General features: G+C 56.2%; 1 protein-coding gene and 1 long non-coding RNA gene across 8 annotated transcripts in view; one reads left to right on the top strand and one right to left on the bottom strand.

Annotated features, from left to right (window-relative positions):
* Positions 1-14,136, bottom strand: part of Gng12 (guanine nucleotide binding protein (G protein), gamma 12) — a 68,086-nt gene extending 53,950 nt beyond the window's left edge. Inside the window, exon 1 of the mRNA XM_005385273.2 lies at positions 14,060-14,136. The gene's annotated coding sequence lies outside the window, so the exon portion shown is untranslated. The remainder of the gene's footprint in view (positions 1-14,059) is intronic.
* Positions 14,137-14,218: 82 nt separating this feature from the next.
* Positions 14,219-15,169, top strand: part of LOC102014146 — a 69,483-nt gene continuing 68,532 nt past the window's right edge. For all 7 annotated transcript variants that reach the window (XR_260988.2, XR_001234114.1, XR_001234113.1 and 4 more), the window contains exon 1: positions 14,219-14,301. This is a non-coding gene — a long non-coding RNA (uncharacterized LOC102014146). The remainder of the gene's footprint in view (positions 14,302-15,169) is intronic.

Here is a 15,169-nt window from a genome sequence, read left to right as displayed (position 1 = left end):
AGCTGCGCCCGGAGCGCGTCAGGGCAGTGCCGCTATCGTGTAGACTATGACAGTGGTGACTGTCTTCCTACACATTTTTCAAGATCTCTGAGCTGCAGGACACCAGGCGGGCGTGAACTCTGGGCCACGGGTGGGAAGAGTGCAGGTTCACCCACGGTAGCAAGGGCGCTGGGCCTCTGCCGTGGCCGGGGGTGGGCAGGGTGGAGAGAGGAACATACGGGACCTGACACTACCCCAGGATGCGAGGTTCATCCACGAGAAAGCAAGGCGTCCGTGTGTGGGACGCGGGACTGGGGCAATGCTCGCTTGATACCTGGTTTGCAAACTGCTGTGGGCGGACACTGCCACTCCATAACCCAGAGGCCATCAGTGCCCGGCGGTGGGCTGGGCCTGGCCCTACACGGACCCCCTTCAAATTCCAGTTTTGTGACCTGCAAAGTGAGGTCAGGCAGTGCGTTTCCAACCCCAGGCAGCACCTGCTGTACCCCAGGTAGTCAGCGTCCCCTCCGCCTCCAGAGCCTGGCTGGGTTCCCAGGTCCCAAGAGTCCTGGGAAGTGGCCGGAAGAGCGCATTTCCAGCCTGAGACCCTGCCCCTTCCAGTTCAGGGAGGCCTGGTGACCCAGGACCCGGGGGGACGCCGCCGTAGAGCAGCGGCTTCCAACATCCTTTGCCTTGTGAGGCACAATCCTCTCTTCCCAAGGGCTTTTCTGGAGACCGATATGGAAAGCACAGTAATTTGGCTGCACTGGGAAGAGAGTGCCCCTGTGTGCCCCTGGGATCCCAGCACTGTCCCCGTGCCCTCCTGAGGGACCTCTGGGGGGTGGACAGTGTCCTGGTACCAGATGTAGATGCTGCGGCTTTCGGTGGCCCTGCTGAAGGGAAAGATGCGGGAGACCCCACACCGTTTACTCAGTCACCGGCAAGCCGAGGTGCAGTCACTCCACCTGGGCGATGTCCCTGCCCGCTGGCTCACACCCAGGCTCCCGAGCACTGCACCCCTGGCCCAGGGAGGCTGCCTCACACGCATACGGAGAGGACATGTGCAAGAAGAGGACAGCTCACTATGACCCACAGCAAGCTTCGCCCCACCGTAGGAAGGAAATCGTGCCAGGGGTTGGGTTCGGAGGCCCATGGAGGGCTGCGCCTGCCAGCTGAAAGGCCCTGCCCAGGAAAAAGGCTCAGAGCCGCGAGCAGAGGTTGCGTGCGACCAAGGAGCCAGTGCGAGGGGTCCCCCCTGTGCTCTCCCGGTGCCCGGTGTCCCTCACACAGGTGGAAGATGCCCTCCCAGCAGCCGAGAGCTCAGCAGGAGACTTCATTCCAGACTCCAGGAAATGGTCAGTTTTTTGAAACATTACACTTTCTGGGTTTTGTTTATTTTATTTTATTTATTTTTTGACAGTGCCTTGCTATGTAGTTCAGATTGGCCTTGAACTCACTATGTAGCCTAGGCTGGCCTCAAACTTGTGGCGACCCTCTTGCCTCAGCCTCCTAAGTGCTGGGATTACAGGTGTGCACCACTACGCTCAGCGAAAATGTACACTTTCGTGTTAACTTCTCCTTCGTGCTTCTGGACCCTAACAGCAGCACGGGAGCGCACCACACCCACATGAAAACACTGATGTATTTGGAAAGAGAACGTTAATTTTTCTATGACACATGCTACGCAGAGCTAAAATAATTAAGGGCTACTTGTTTTTTATTTTTCTTAAAAGACTGGTATCTGCTGTGTTGGAGACTGATAATTATGTGCTTGTCTAACCAAAAAAATTTTTTTTTATAAATCAGAGTACAATCTAGCATGATCATGGTCACAAAATAACTCTGGTTGGAAAGTTAGATGTCGTTGTAAACATTTTTACAATGAGAATAACTATGAACTTGACTGGTTCGTTCTGTTTTGAATTGTGTTTTGTTCCTGGGCCCATGGAGAACTGATGGACTCACGGGGTAGGCTTGCATTTCCCAGGGAGTCGGGCCATCTTTACTTTTGTTGGAAGTTGTGTGTTAGCTCACAGTTTGCCCTTCCACTACTTCTAGAGAAGGGAGCTCCAATGTGAAGTTGTAGCATGTCCTGAGATGAAGGGCGGTGCTTAGTTCAGTAAAAGGCTGATGGTCTCTTTTCTTAAAAAAAAAAAAGGGAGGAGAAGAAAAGCCCTAGAACTGCAGCACCCAGTCCTCCAGGGGGTCCTGGCTCCGGTTTTTGGATGAACCAGCTGTCCAGCGACAGGGAGCCCAGCTCCACACCACTGCCCGGCCCACTGGCACTCTCGGGCCAATCCGTCACCCGTTGCCAGCACTTTGTCCTCCGGCTCCTACTTCACGGGGGCTGTGAGCTACAACCCTCTCTGTTCTAGCAAGACCCGGGCGTGGTAAGGTCACCCAATGCTGCATCTTTGAGAAAACAAAGCCACCCACCACTATTCTCCAAGCCAGAATGTTTCCACATACCAAAGACTATTTCTTTTAGAGAAAGTTCCTAGGGGGTCCCCTCCCGGTTCCCCAGTGTGAGTCCCTCCGAGCATCTCCGACAGATAGGAGGAGCAGGTATCAGCTTCAACTGACTGGTGAGGAAACCGAGGCACAGGCCAACTCTGACCCCGCTGAAGGTTGCGTGGTGGCCCGGAGAGCCGGGTGGACTCCTGAGGTGGAGGAGGCCCCCGGGAGGAGCTGCCTGGGCCCTCCCCTTACGCAGAAGCCACCTCCTCTGCACTGCGAGCGGCAAAGCTGCTGGTGGCCCAGGGGACTGCCCTGGTTTGGCTCCAGCTGCTGTTCAGGACAAGGACAAGGACAGCCCTGTCCTCCTCCCCGAGTCTCCAGAGAGCGGTGTCCAGGGGCAGCCGCCAGCCACAGGGGCCATGCACTTTCACCGACGCAGGTTTAACGAGCTCAGGCGAAGCCCTCAGCCCAGGTGACACCCGAAACCTATGCTCGGGGTCCTGCCGGGGGGTCCCACCCAGGACAGGGTGCCCACGGCCACAGAGCTGACACAGAGCTGCAGCAGGTCCTTGACAACAGCGACCATGACGGGGTGGTCGGAACTGCCACGGAGCAGGCAGGTCTCTGCCCTCGCTGTCCAAGGAAGGTGTCAGGTCCGTCCCGACGACGGCCCCTCTCTGCCGTGCACCCCAGAAGTGAGTCCCCGACACTCCAGAGGGCAGACAGCGACCCCGACCCACCTCCCCAGGACTTGCATCGGACTGGACAGAGAACAGTGCATGTGCCTGGACCTCAGTCTTTGCTGTGAAATGTCCCCCCAGACCCAAATTAAACAGCGAGCTTCTCTTTACTCAGGGCTTTAACCTAAGAATCTCTCCGAGCAGCTCTGCAGCCCGGGCTGGCCTCAACTTGCAGCCATCCTCCTGTCTCGGCCTCCTAGTGCTGGGATGACCAGTGTGCATGCCCGGCAGAACAGAATCATTCACCCTGAAAAATATGCAGAAGGCTGGGCTGTGGCAGCTTTAGGATTCTCCCCGCCCAGTATCTCTATCTGCTCCTCCAAATAAGTTAATTCAGCCTCCGTCCACCAAAACAACAAGGGCAGGCGCTGCTGACCCAGGAGGTCACCTGTTTCCGCGGGGACACGAAGTGCGAGGAGGGCCACGGCCGAGTCACAGTCACACCAGCAGCAGGGGAAGAGGGTGACTGAAGGGCCGTGCGCTCTGGGCTTTTGTGCTTTCTGTGCGGACTGGGACAACGTCCGCGGTCAATCACGGAAAGCAAGTCTTTCCAAGGTGCTGCACAAGCGACACTAAGTTCTGCGTGTTTACTCAGTCTGCGGAGGGCAGAGAGTGTCATCAGGCGGGCACAGGTGTGAATTCTGGCTCTGCTCCCTGAGCTGTGCAGCCTCCGGCAAATTCATGAGCTTCTCTGAACTGTGGTCTGCCCCTCTGTAAACAAAACAAATTAAGCCAGGTGCACACCTGTCATCCCAGCACTTGGGAGGCTGAGGCAGGAAGATTGCCACTAGTCCAAGGCCAGCGTGGGATACACAGCAAGACCTTGTCTCAGAAAATTAAAAAAAGAAAGAATGATGCGGCCTTTGGCGGGTTGTGACACCTGGTCACGAGCAGGCACGCACAGGAAGTGCCTTTTCCCTCCGCTAATCCATGTGGTAACAAGTTACTCAGACAACTGAAGTGCCCTCTCGAGTTTGTTTATTGTTTGTACTGGGTTTGCGGCCATCCAGCCTCCAGAGGCTGCTGGCTCTCCCAGGGGCACAGGGAAAGATACAGGGACCCCAAATCCAGTCCAGACAAGACCTTTCGTGCAAACAGACCTATCTGTGTGTATCGAAGCTGAGCCACACGCTGTCCTGAGTGTGGGTGTCTCCCGGGGACCCACTTCCCGGTCCAGCGAATAGAACCCCAGTAAGAATAAAACACCCTGCAGGACTCACAATGAGCGCACTTCCTGTCAAAATTCAAGGTGCTCTGTGCATCCCCAAAACGGCAGCCTGCCACCAAGCTCCACAGGAGAAGGTGGCCGTGGCCCCAAAGCTCAGGAAACGCAGCCCGGGTGACCCACCTGGGACCCGAACCTGTGCCATCCTGGACAGGCGGTGGTCACCCCGAGGGCACTACGAGAGGCAGAGTGCTGGTGTCCACCCTCGCTGAGAGGAAGGGCTCAGGGGCTGCTCCCGCCCGGGATGGAGCGGACGAGCCCTCCCCCTTCGGTGAGCATGCAGTGGCCGCCCCACTTCCGCCGAGCACACTTCGCTTTTCTTTTACTAAAAAAGCAGCAGAAGAGCAGAAGAAGGAGGAGGAGGAGAAGAAGAGAAGAGGAACGGGCGGAGGAGCAGGAGGAGGAAGAGAAGGAAAGGGAGGCGGAGGAGGAGCAGGAGAGAGGGAGCGATCACGTAGTCAGGAATCCAACCTCTGTCACCAGCAGCCGGTCGGAGTCCTCGTGTGCATGTGCCCCTTGGCCCTGCCAGGTTAAAAAAGATCACCCAGCCCGCAGCGTGAGGCACTGAGGCGCTGCCCCTGCCCCGCAGTGACTCACGGGGCGTCCCCCGACGTACACACCTGTGAGCAGCAGGGGCAGACGGGGGTGGGGAGCAGGGTGCGCCCGGCCTACCCCGCCCACGCGGCCATCCAGGGACAGCTGGTCGTGGCCTGAGGCTCTGAGCCCGGCCGGGCAGCAGAGAGCAGAACTCAGGGCCTGCGGCTCCGCTCCTCACTCTGCAACCTGCTAAGTCCAGAATCCTGGGCAGAAACACGCCAGCCACGTAGCGCCTCAGTTTCCCCACCAATAAGGCCACGTTAACGTGTGACCAGACTCCACCGACAGCTTCCTGACAAGCACAGAGCTCTCAGAGGCGGGCTACTCTAATTCAACGTCAATTTGCAGACTCTGCCCGTCACTGGCCATGTAACGTTGACAAAATCCCAGTGGGCTCCAGGGACAACACCGCCTAGCTGTGTCCACGCTGAGGCCCATCTTTTTATTGCTTTTTTTTCCCCAGTTAAGCAGAATTGTCTTGGGCCAAATTGGGTGAAACTGTAGCCAATGTATATAAGAAACAAAACTTTACTTCTTTTTTCTGTTTTGTTTTGTTTTTTGAGACAGGGTCTTGTGATGTCATCTAAGCTAGCCTTCAACTGTGCAGCCCAGGTAGGCCTGGAACTCACGGAGATCCTCCTGTCTCAGCCTCCTGAATGCTGGGCTTATGGGCACGCGCCATCACGCCTAGATACTTTTAAAGTAAGTTTTTTATTATAACATTTTTAAAAGGAGGAAAAATAAAGACAGGCCCCGAGTTGAACATGGCAGCCGTAGAGGGAAGACAGAAACCCAGCAGGTGGCACTGCCCAGGGGGTTCGTCAGCAGGAGGGAAAACAGCTTGCAGTGGAACCCAGACAAGGGCGGGCGTGGGCATGTCTGGGGCAGGGAAAGGAAGAGCTTCTCGTTGGGCGCCTCCTGGGGCTGCGTGCAGGGGCCTGGTCAGTGGTTATGTGCTCCAAGGTGCCCGAGGGCAACCTGGGGGAGGGGCGGGAGGGGCCACTGCCCCACATACACACAGCAACCAAGAGGTCGCAGACGCCCAGGGGCTGCAGCCGTGGCCCCCGGACAGGGCTCTTCACCTTTCCACGGGTGGCCTCAGCGCGGTGGCCCGTAGGGCAGGAACAGGTGGTCACGCACTTAGTAAACCTTTGGTGCTTCACAAATGTCTTCTGTTTTAAACACTTTCTAGTTTTGAAATAGGGCCCCCCTAGGGAGCCCAGACTGGCCTCAAACTCTCAGGGATCCTCCTGCCTCGGCCTCCCCAGGGCGGGGATCACAGGTGTGTGCCCCTCCCCTGGCGCTGGGTCGTGCTGAGCTGCTGGGTCTGTGATCTGTGACGGCGTCACGGGAAGCTGATTCACTCTCTGGCCTGTCGTTTCTGCCGCAGCGGTGTGTGTCGGGTTGGACGCGTTAGATGGCTGGAATGCAGGGCTATTGTTGTCCGTCCTGTGAGCGGACGAGGATCTCACGGGGCAGGTGACTTCCCAGGTGACTCAGCCTGCAAACTCGAGCTCTAAACTGCCCTTTGCCGTCAGTCCCCGGGGTCAGTGCCTGCTGCCAAAGCCAAGGAACGGCTGACACTCATGTGACACAACAGGGGGGTGTCCGCCACCAGGCCCCCACACAGGGACCCCGAGCCCAGCTAGGAGTACTAGTATTCACTCACCCACCATAAGCTGGGCACCCAGAGGCGCTAGACCACGGTGCTGGGTGTCCCTGTGAGCCTGAGAGTGGGACAGCAAGACCGTCCCTCTGCGGGCGGTGCCACGGCGGGCCTTCACACAGCGGGGTGCGGCCAGGAGAGCCCGGCCCCAGAGAGCTGGGAGCCGAACTCCACCAAAGCAAGGCCCACCCATGCAGGGTCAGGCTGTGGACGCCAGGTGCAGAGGAGGCAAGGCCACCCCTGCATGTGGGATGCTGAGAGGGAAGCTGTTCTTGCGCTGCTTTTATTTATTTATTTATTTATTTATTTATTTCTCATGAAGACATAGGCCAATTTGATACACTGCTGCCTCTTAAGAGTTTCCACAATCCAAAACCCACCATCTTTCCACCAAATCATAATTTTCCCCCTTAATGCAATTCAGTCTTAAAAAGGTGAAGGTGAACCTTATATTAAAATGACATCCCAAGAGCTGCCCATAGAGCGCCTCAAAAAAGCCAGGCGTGGTGGCACACGCCTAACATCTGAGTACTCAGGAGGCTGAGGCAGGAGGATCACTGTGTGTTTGAGGCCAGCTTGGGCTACCTAGTGAGTTCAAAGATGGCCTGAACTACCTATAAGACCCTGGCTCAAAACAAAACAGACCAAAACAAACAAAAAACCCTAAACAAAACAAAACAAAACAAAATAAAGAAAAATGCAAGTCCAGACCTTCTCCTTCCTCAGAGTGCAGAGCCCGCCTGGCTTCTTAGGCTGGACTTGCAGTTTGGTCTGTCTCCTCTCTGACCTTGGAAACCCAGCAGCCTGCTCTCCGGGGGTGAAATCCAGGAGCCCGAAGCAGGAAGTAAACACGAACAGCTCTGCACTTATCGCTCTGCGCTCTGCAGAGATACGGGCGAGTGGAAAACTCTGGAATTCTCCAAACTACCTGCAGGAATGTCCCTGCAGCGGGACATTCTCAGCCTACCTCCCTCTTGTTTTGGTTCAGGAGGGAGAAGTCCTAGACTAGGAGATCATGTTTTGGAGAGGCCCCAGTTTAATAATACCATTAGCAGAAAACTATTTATAATCCAGACATTACCAACTGGCAGAAAACCTCACTTTCCACTTGTCTTGATTTTGCACTGGCAGTCCAGCAGACCCAGCTGCACTCAGGCCCAGAGCAGCCACGGTGTTCTCAAGTGCGCAGAGATGTATTCAAGAGGCGTGCAGGGTTGGGTGTGGTGGAGCACGCCTGGCATCCCAGCACTCAAGAGGCTGAGGCAGGAGGATCCCTGTGAGTTCCCGGCTGGCCTGAGCTACACAGTGAGAAAAAGGAAAAGATACACCAATGGCCCAACCTCCTCTTTGCTCACATTTGGAAAATTTAAGCTACCCTGCATTTTCATTCCTCGGTGACCAGATTAGTGAAATCGAAAGGAGACAATGGCACTCTTGCTAGGGGCTGCTGCGGCAGTGCTGTGACTCAGCCTTGGGGGAGGGGGTCATGGGGCCGGGACTCTGCAGCCCCACTTCCGGGATCCGTGCCAGAAGCCCGCGCACAGGCAGATGTGCTTCAGCCTCGACTCCTCCCAGCACGGTGCAGAAGAGCACAAGATAAAAGTGGGATGAGCCCCAAGGCCCAGGGGTGGCCGGGCAGGGCTCACTCTCGTCCCTCAAGGAGAGAAAGAGCGCTCTGTGCCCACAGGCAGGGCTGCAGGACATCCTGCTAGTCTAGAGAGGCACAGAGCAGGACACCGGTGTGGCCAGTGCAGGGGGGGATGTTTACATTTTAAAAATGCATTACGCTGGATGTGTGCGGCCACGCCTGTAATCCCAGCACTCAGGAGGCTGAGGCGGGAGGATCTTTGAGTTGGAAGTCAGCCTAGGCTACAGAATGAGTTTGAGACCAGCCTAAACTGCATAGTGAGACCCTGTCTCAATAAGACAAAAAATGAAAAAATAAAAATAAAAATGCATTATGCTTAAAGGCACAGTGCCACAATTCTCCAAATCCTCCCTTTCACCCTGCACACGCTCATCCCACTATTCTTGCCCCTTTCTGAAGCAGTTCTGGGGTCTTCTTTCCGAAGTGTTTTTGCGAGCTGTGATAAAAATTCAGTAGCTGCCGCTGCCCAGCTCCGTCCAGCAGAAAGGCAGCTCGTAAAAACAGACGCTGCGTCCTCCTCCACCTTTGTCACTAGATCTGGCACCGTGTGACTTCCGGCTCCTCCCCAAAGTCAGAATGACCGGGAAAGGGGAACATTTAGAATCGATTCAGGACATCGAGGCAGCTGGGACAGCGCAGCTGAGACCCTCAGGAGAGAGGACAGTGGAGCTGCTGCAGGACGTGGCCGGGACGATGGGACGAGTGTGTGCAAAGTGAGAGGATTTTGAGGGGGATTCCTGGTGGCATGGCTTCTACTGTAACAAAGTAAAAAAAAACCTAAACGTTCATTCACCTCAATATTTTTCTATGACATTTCCTCTCTCTATGTGGCCGCAGAGCTCCAGCTACTTTAAAGCAGGTACAGAACAGTACAGATAGAGCACCATCTTTCATGAAAGAATGGAGAATTGTGCAAAATCCACTTCCTTGGTTGGATGTACAAACTGCTGCTCACAGACATTGTGAAAGTTTGTGTGGGTTTTCCCTTTGATACAAGGTTGCGAGATTCCTCAGGGAGCAGACAACTGCCCTCTCTGTGCTTTTTCAATGAAGAGGCTGTCGGGTTGTTTTGCCCGGCTCTCCCAGGGACACGGGAGAACAGAGCAGCGGCCTGGGTCCGGCGGTGCGTTCCCCCTGCACCTGGAGAAGCCCAGTCCAGAGGTCAGGCGCCGCCCCAGCGTGGGCAGGGTAACTTCTGCCCTGTCGCGCGTGGGCGGCTCCAGCCGATGTTTATCACGGCGGGGAGGAAGGGAAGGGAAAGCGAATGGACCCGAGCTGGCCGAGCTGGCCGGGCAGGGCGCCAGGACCTCCGTTTGCTCTGGATTCTTCAGTGTGCGCCCCAGAGTGAGTTCACCAGCGATTCCTGAATCGGAACCCCAACCCCGGGAGGGAATCAGGTTAGCGGACAAGGCCGCGCCGAGCCAGCCTCACTGGAAGGCTCTGGCCTCCGTGAAGAAGCAACGGCAGAGGAGCGAGGTCACGGCCACCGCCTTCACCCCGAGCACCACACGGTCAGACCACCGGAGCAGGGAGGGCACCAGGGGCACCGATGAACGCATCCTCCAGCGCCTCACTCTCCCGATGTCACTGCAAGGGACCTGCAGCCACTGTCGCCCGCATCCTGCCCCTCAGAGGGCCCCACACTGGCCAGCAAGTCCCGCCGTCCCTCTGCACCCCGGGGTCCTACTGCTCCCTTCTCTGCGCCCGATGGATTGCGTTAGCGCTGGGGGTACTGCGCATGCTCCAGGCCGTACTGAGTGCGCCCCTGTGCGACCAGCAGTCAGCGGTGTTAACGGCACCCCCAGAGCTGCCCTTCCCTACCCCAAGGACAGGGAAGTGAAGAGAAAGATGCCCGTGCACGGGCATGGGTACCATGGGCTGTTTCCTAGCAACAGGATCTGTATCGCATTTTTCGTTTCGTTTTTTTGTTTTTGAGACAGGGTGTCACTATGCAGTTCGGGCTGGCCTCTAACTCCCAGGGATCCTCCTGCCTCAGCCTCCCAAGTGCTGGGATGACGGGTGGCTTCACTTTGGTGATTAAGAAGAATGAATCTCACCCCTTGCCGACACACGCTGCACAGCTGTCCTAGGCTTCTCTCCGAGATGTTTACTAAACTCCAGGCTCTGCAGCTTGGGGCGCCTGGACGCTACTGTGGCTGCTCGGAGACACTGTGCTTTTACATCGGGGACAAAGGGCCCCCCAGCGGGCCTCGCTTCTCAGACTTGACTGCAGAAGGAGGTGACCCTGCACACCGGCACGCAGGGGCCTAACCCAGCACCTTTTTTTCCTCCAAGCAGATCTGAGTCCCCAGCGCCTCCTCCGTTTCCCCCCTTTAGGATGAGAAATCTACACCCCTGCTGAAGGCAGCCGGGGAGGCGCTCACACTGCAGCCATTCTGCGTCCACAGCTGACCTCTACCGCACACACCGCAGAAGTCCTGGGGCGGGCGGCAGACTCTGCCTCAGCCTGTGAGAGGACTGACTTCGATCCGGACCTGGTCCGCTGGTTTTGACCCCTTCCCAATCGGGCTGAGACTCAGGCTGACCGTGCACGCCTCGCCCTCCACAGGGAGCCTCAGCAAGAGGCTGTGGCAGTTCCTTCCCGTCCCAGACTTAGCTCTCTCTCGACTTACAGGGTTTCAGTTGGGGTCTTCATGGGAGGAGAAGCCTGCTGCTTCTCTCCTCTGCAGTGATTTCTCCCCTCAGAAGAGACCAAATCTGAGGTCTCTAAGCAAAGTACCCCAGCAGGAGCTGAGGGCCGAGTGTGAGGAGTGCGGGAACTGTGGCCAGCGGCCTCTGCAGCTCAGTGAAAGCCTGATGTGTTGGGAAATTAGGGTGCCCCTGGGCTGCTGGGGACGGAGGTGATTAAGACGATTACGGAATCCTGCAGGGCCGCGATGGCGCAAGTCAGCTCGGCCAGGCAGCGGGGACCCTGGGTCCAGCACGAGGACCTGGGTGTGGGGTGACGGAGCCTGTTCTACAAGAAAGCACCCAGGATATACCACCCCTTAGCAACCAACGAACCTGAAAAGCGAAGCAGGTTCCTGGCTACTGACCAACTCCTGGAGACCTAGGAAAAGTCCCTGTAGCAGCTCCTCGCCCCTCGGACAGGGAAAATCCCAACGTGTGCAACCCTGGGCTTCACCTACAGCAAGCGGACGAGATGCTGAGCCATCAGAGGAAGACAAAAGCCTTTCTTGTTTCAGGATGGCAACCAGGCGCTCACAGCTAAGCACGTTTATGATACCCAATAAAACGACATAATAAACCAAACATTTACTCGACACTAGGAGTGATTCTCGAGAGGCTTGGCAGGAAATGGAGGCACTGGCTGGAAGTCGGCTTCAGCCCAACCCTGCCGCCCTCAACTCGGCTCCCAGCTCCCTGCTCCGGCCCTGTGGGACCAGCCGGTGCTAGGACAACATCCAGCAGGCCACTTGCGGGTCTGCACTGGCCAGGCCTCCCCGGGGGTCCAGCGAGGGGATGCCGGCTTCACAGGTCCCTAGGAGACCGGGCCTTTGGTTCACTCCAGGTAAGCACGGATGCAGGAGGAGTGGATGCAGAAAGGCTCGGTGGATTCTCTTCCTGCCCAGCTGGCGAGGTTCAGGCCCTGCGTGAGGACCAGTGGGGCCGCACGCTGAACTGGCTGAGGAGGGACCGCACATCACCCAGGGCGCGGAGGGCCCTGGACAGACGCAGCTCACGGCTCGGATAAGGGGAGGCTGCCAGGACGGCAAGGCTGGAGGACTTGGCCTGTGGCGGGTTTTTCAAACTCCTCTTATGGAGATAAATAAACCTAGAAACTTGACTGGTAGTGCACACTGCCAAGGTGCTGGCACTGAACTCGAGGCCTTTCAAGGCCGGGATCGTGGGTGTCCTCCCCCAAACAACAAAACCCTTCTACGCGAAGTCAGTCAGCGAGCACTGGTTCTGAGGAACTGTTACACAGATGCACTGTTCACTATTGCGTGTCACGCTCACTGGGGTAAAAGGGAGGAGCGGGGCCACATTAATTCCATCACCCATTTGTCTACATTTCCTTCTGGACTCTGAAATGCATTAAAAATTTTTAAGCTAATTATAATTGTAATAATGCACTATAACTTGCACACTGCCTTCCCATTTAATCTGTAACAGGCTTCGTGTGTTACTCATTTTTTTTTAAGTTTCTAATAAGAAAGGAAAATGTAATTGAGACCTAAGAGAATTCATTTGTTGAATGTATTAATATCGCAATCCCTTTCACATTTCAAAGACACGGTGACGTTGCCTAATTACTGTGCTCTCCTTGCAAGCGTATTTGGCAGGGCTTTTTAAGTGACGGAGCCTTTTCAGATTTGGGGGAAATGTTAAAATTTCACATAGCTGTTTTCATGTTATAAAAATAGCGCCAGGCCTGAGGCAGAAGGTTTAGAGAAGTGAGTTAATGGTAACGTTTGTTGGGCATGGACGCGGGCCGTGTTCAGGAGCCCGGTTCGAAATGCCCCACCTGCATGAACCCTCTTACTCCTCACGGCCCCTGGAGCGGGTACAGCGGACGAAGCCATCCGGCCCCTGTCTGCAGGCCCAGAACGGTGTGCCCGGAGCTTCCCTGTGCAGGACGCTCCACGCTGGGAAGTAAAGACCAACAACGATTTCTTCAACTAAGCCCTCCCTGCCTCAGAGCCCCGTGTCACAGGCATGAAGCCATTCATAAGAACACCAAACCCTCTGCCGTTGTTCTAAGTCACCACGCACCGCCGGCTCTGGGTCCCCGTGGAACAATTAGTAAAAATCAGAAGGCATGTGTGGCATAAGCTAGGATTCTGATGAGTCCAATTCTGCACGCCTGGTGCACATTAACAACAAAAAAAAGAAATAAAAAGAGAGAGAGACAGCACAGTCACTTGGAAGGGTTTGTGTTAAAGATGGAAGCATTTTTTTAAAAAAATTTTGCAAATTTTAGCAATGAGTCAATGGCGTGATGAGCAGATCTCCCCGAATGAACTGAGCGCCCACTCTCACTGCAGTTTAAAAATAAAGCAGAGCCTCACGCTGGGTCCCAGCACTCCGCAGGGCTTATCTGCCGGCCTCGGACATCCGCAGATGCCAAGCGAATGACCGGATCCCCCTGGGGCACACGGGTCATACTTTAATTAAAATCAGACTTGGTGAAAGACACATACTTCAGGGCTTGGTTCCCTCTCCAAGCCAAGGCCAATAAACACAACTACTTGGAGTGCAATTTCTCTTTTAAATTGAAAAGATAGTGACATATTTCAGACCGCCTGGCCAGCACCCCGCAACTGTAACGTCAGCACCAAAAGCAATAATTACCGGTGGTCGTTGCTCGTATGCGGTGGTGGAATTCTCCACACATTCACACACACGTTCACACTCGTACATAAATCATAAATCCGGTACTTTTCTAAAATTTTAAACTGCCCTCTCCATTTCCTGAATGTTCAAGCTGCCATTTTATAAATTATCCAGCAGTCTGCAGGTGGGGCAGAGAAATAAAATGTCTAGTAACTGTGCACACTTACGGGGGGTGAGATCCAGTCAAAGGGTTCTCCGAAGACAACGTAACACGCCTTCATTAAAGCGCTGGAGATAGAGACCAGTGGCACCCTGTCTTACAAATCAGACTGAAAGAGACTACGTAACTAACACTACTTTTGAAGTGGGACACCAAAGTGCACAACCCAAACCACTGTTCATGGGCTTCTCTTTCCAGGCTGGGGCTGGGAAAAACTTATATAACGTACCTTTCCAGGAGAGGCTGGGGTGGAAAGGAAAACCAAAACCCAGAAGCACACCCCCTGCATGCAAGTCCAACCAGGTAAAGGACGTAACTCCGCACCTGATCTGCTTCCCTACTGCTGCTGCTGGGGACGTGCGACACACAAACAAACTCACTTGGTGTTAGCCAAGCTGGCTCAGGTTTTTCCACTCAGAACCCGCGGCACCGCCGTGACAGCACAGACTTGTCCTAGAGCTCGTTTTTCAGGTAAGGTGGGAGGCTTCCACACAGAAAGCGCTTGTACTAATTGCTGCAGTCTTGGGAAACCCGATCCCCATTTTTAGGTATCTCTACGCAAATCTAAGCGCCAGGCGGCACGGTGCGGGGCTCTAGGATCACCCAACTGTGCAGCAGTTTGGGGGCTGAAAACCAGCACTTCCAGAGCCGGGCACCTGGCCTGGACCTGTGAGGTGCAAGTCCTCTTAGCCTTGAGGTCTCCCGTGCCGCTGGCTTTAAACCCCTCCGCTGTTGGGAGGAAGGCCTCGCGCACAGACACACTTCGGTTTAAAAGGAAAAGCCAAGCCAGCTCCCTAGTCCAAGCGGCTGTCTTGTTTGGCACTAGCAGGGGTCACTCCCGTCTCCGGGGGCGGCCTCCCGGTCCCCAGCGAGGGATCCTGAGCCCCCACACGGGCTGGAGACCCCAGGAAACATGCACAATGTCCCGGGATGGCGGGAGACCGGAGCCGGGCGGGAGGGAGCAGCCCTGGGGTCTGCCCGGCCAGAGCTCGCGGTCCTCGGCGGCTTCCACTGGGGGCAGCCCTGGACGGGCGCGGGCACCGCGCTGCCCACTCCCGCGGCGGCCACTCGTTTGTGCGCAACCCCGACACCCGCCCAGGGCGGCGCACAGGCCCGCGTCCTCGCAGAAGTTCTCCCGCCGCGCGCCAGCCCAAGCCCGCGAGCTCCGGGTGCCCGCCCGAAGTCGGGGAGCCCAAGCCGAGCGCGCGACAGCGGGCGGGACACCGCGGAGGACGGCGAGGGTCGCGGAGGTCGGTGGCGGCCGCGGTCCCCACCCTCGCTTGGCGGAGGCGCGAAGTGGAGAGGAAAGGAGGCCGCCCCGCGCTCGGACGGGCCCCGC

Source organism: Chinchilla lanigera, unplaced genomic scaffold, assembly GCF_000276665.1.
Source record: "Chinchilla lanigera isolate Chin_1 unplaced genomic scaffold, ChiLan1.0 scaffold00022, whole genome shotgun sequence".
In the NCBI taxonomy this organism is placed as follows: domain Eukaryota; kingdom Metazoa; phylum Chordata; class Mammalia; order Rodentia; family Chinchillidae; genus Chinchilla; species Chinchilla lanigera.
The sequence above is the reverse complement of the archived record's forward strand: the minus strand, read 5'-3'. Positions and strand labels throughout refer to the sequence as shown.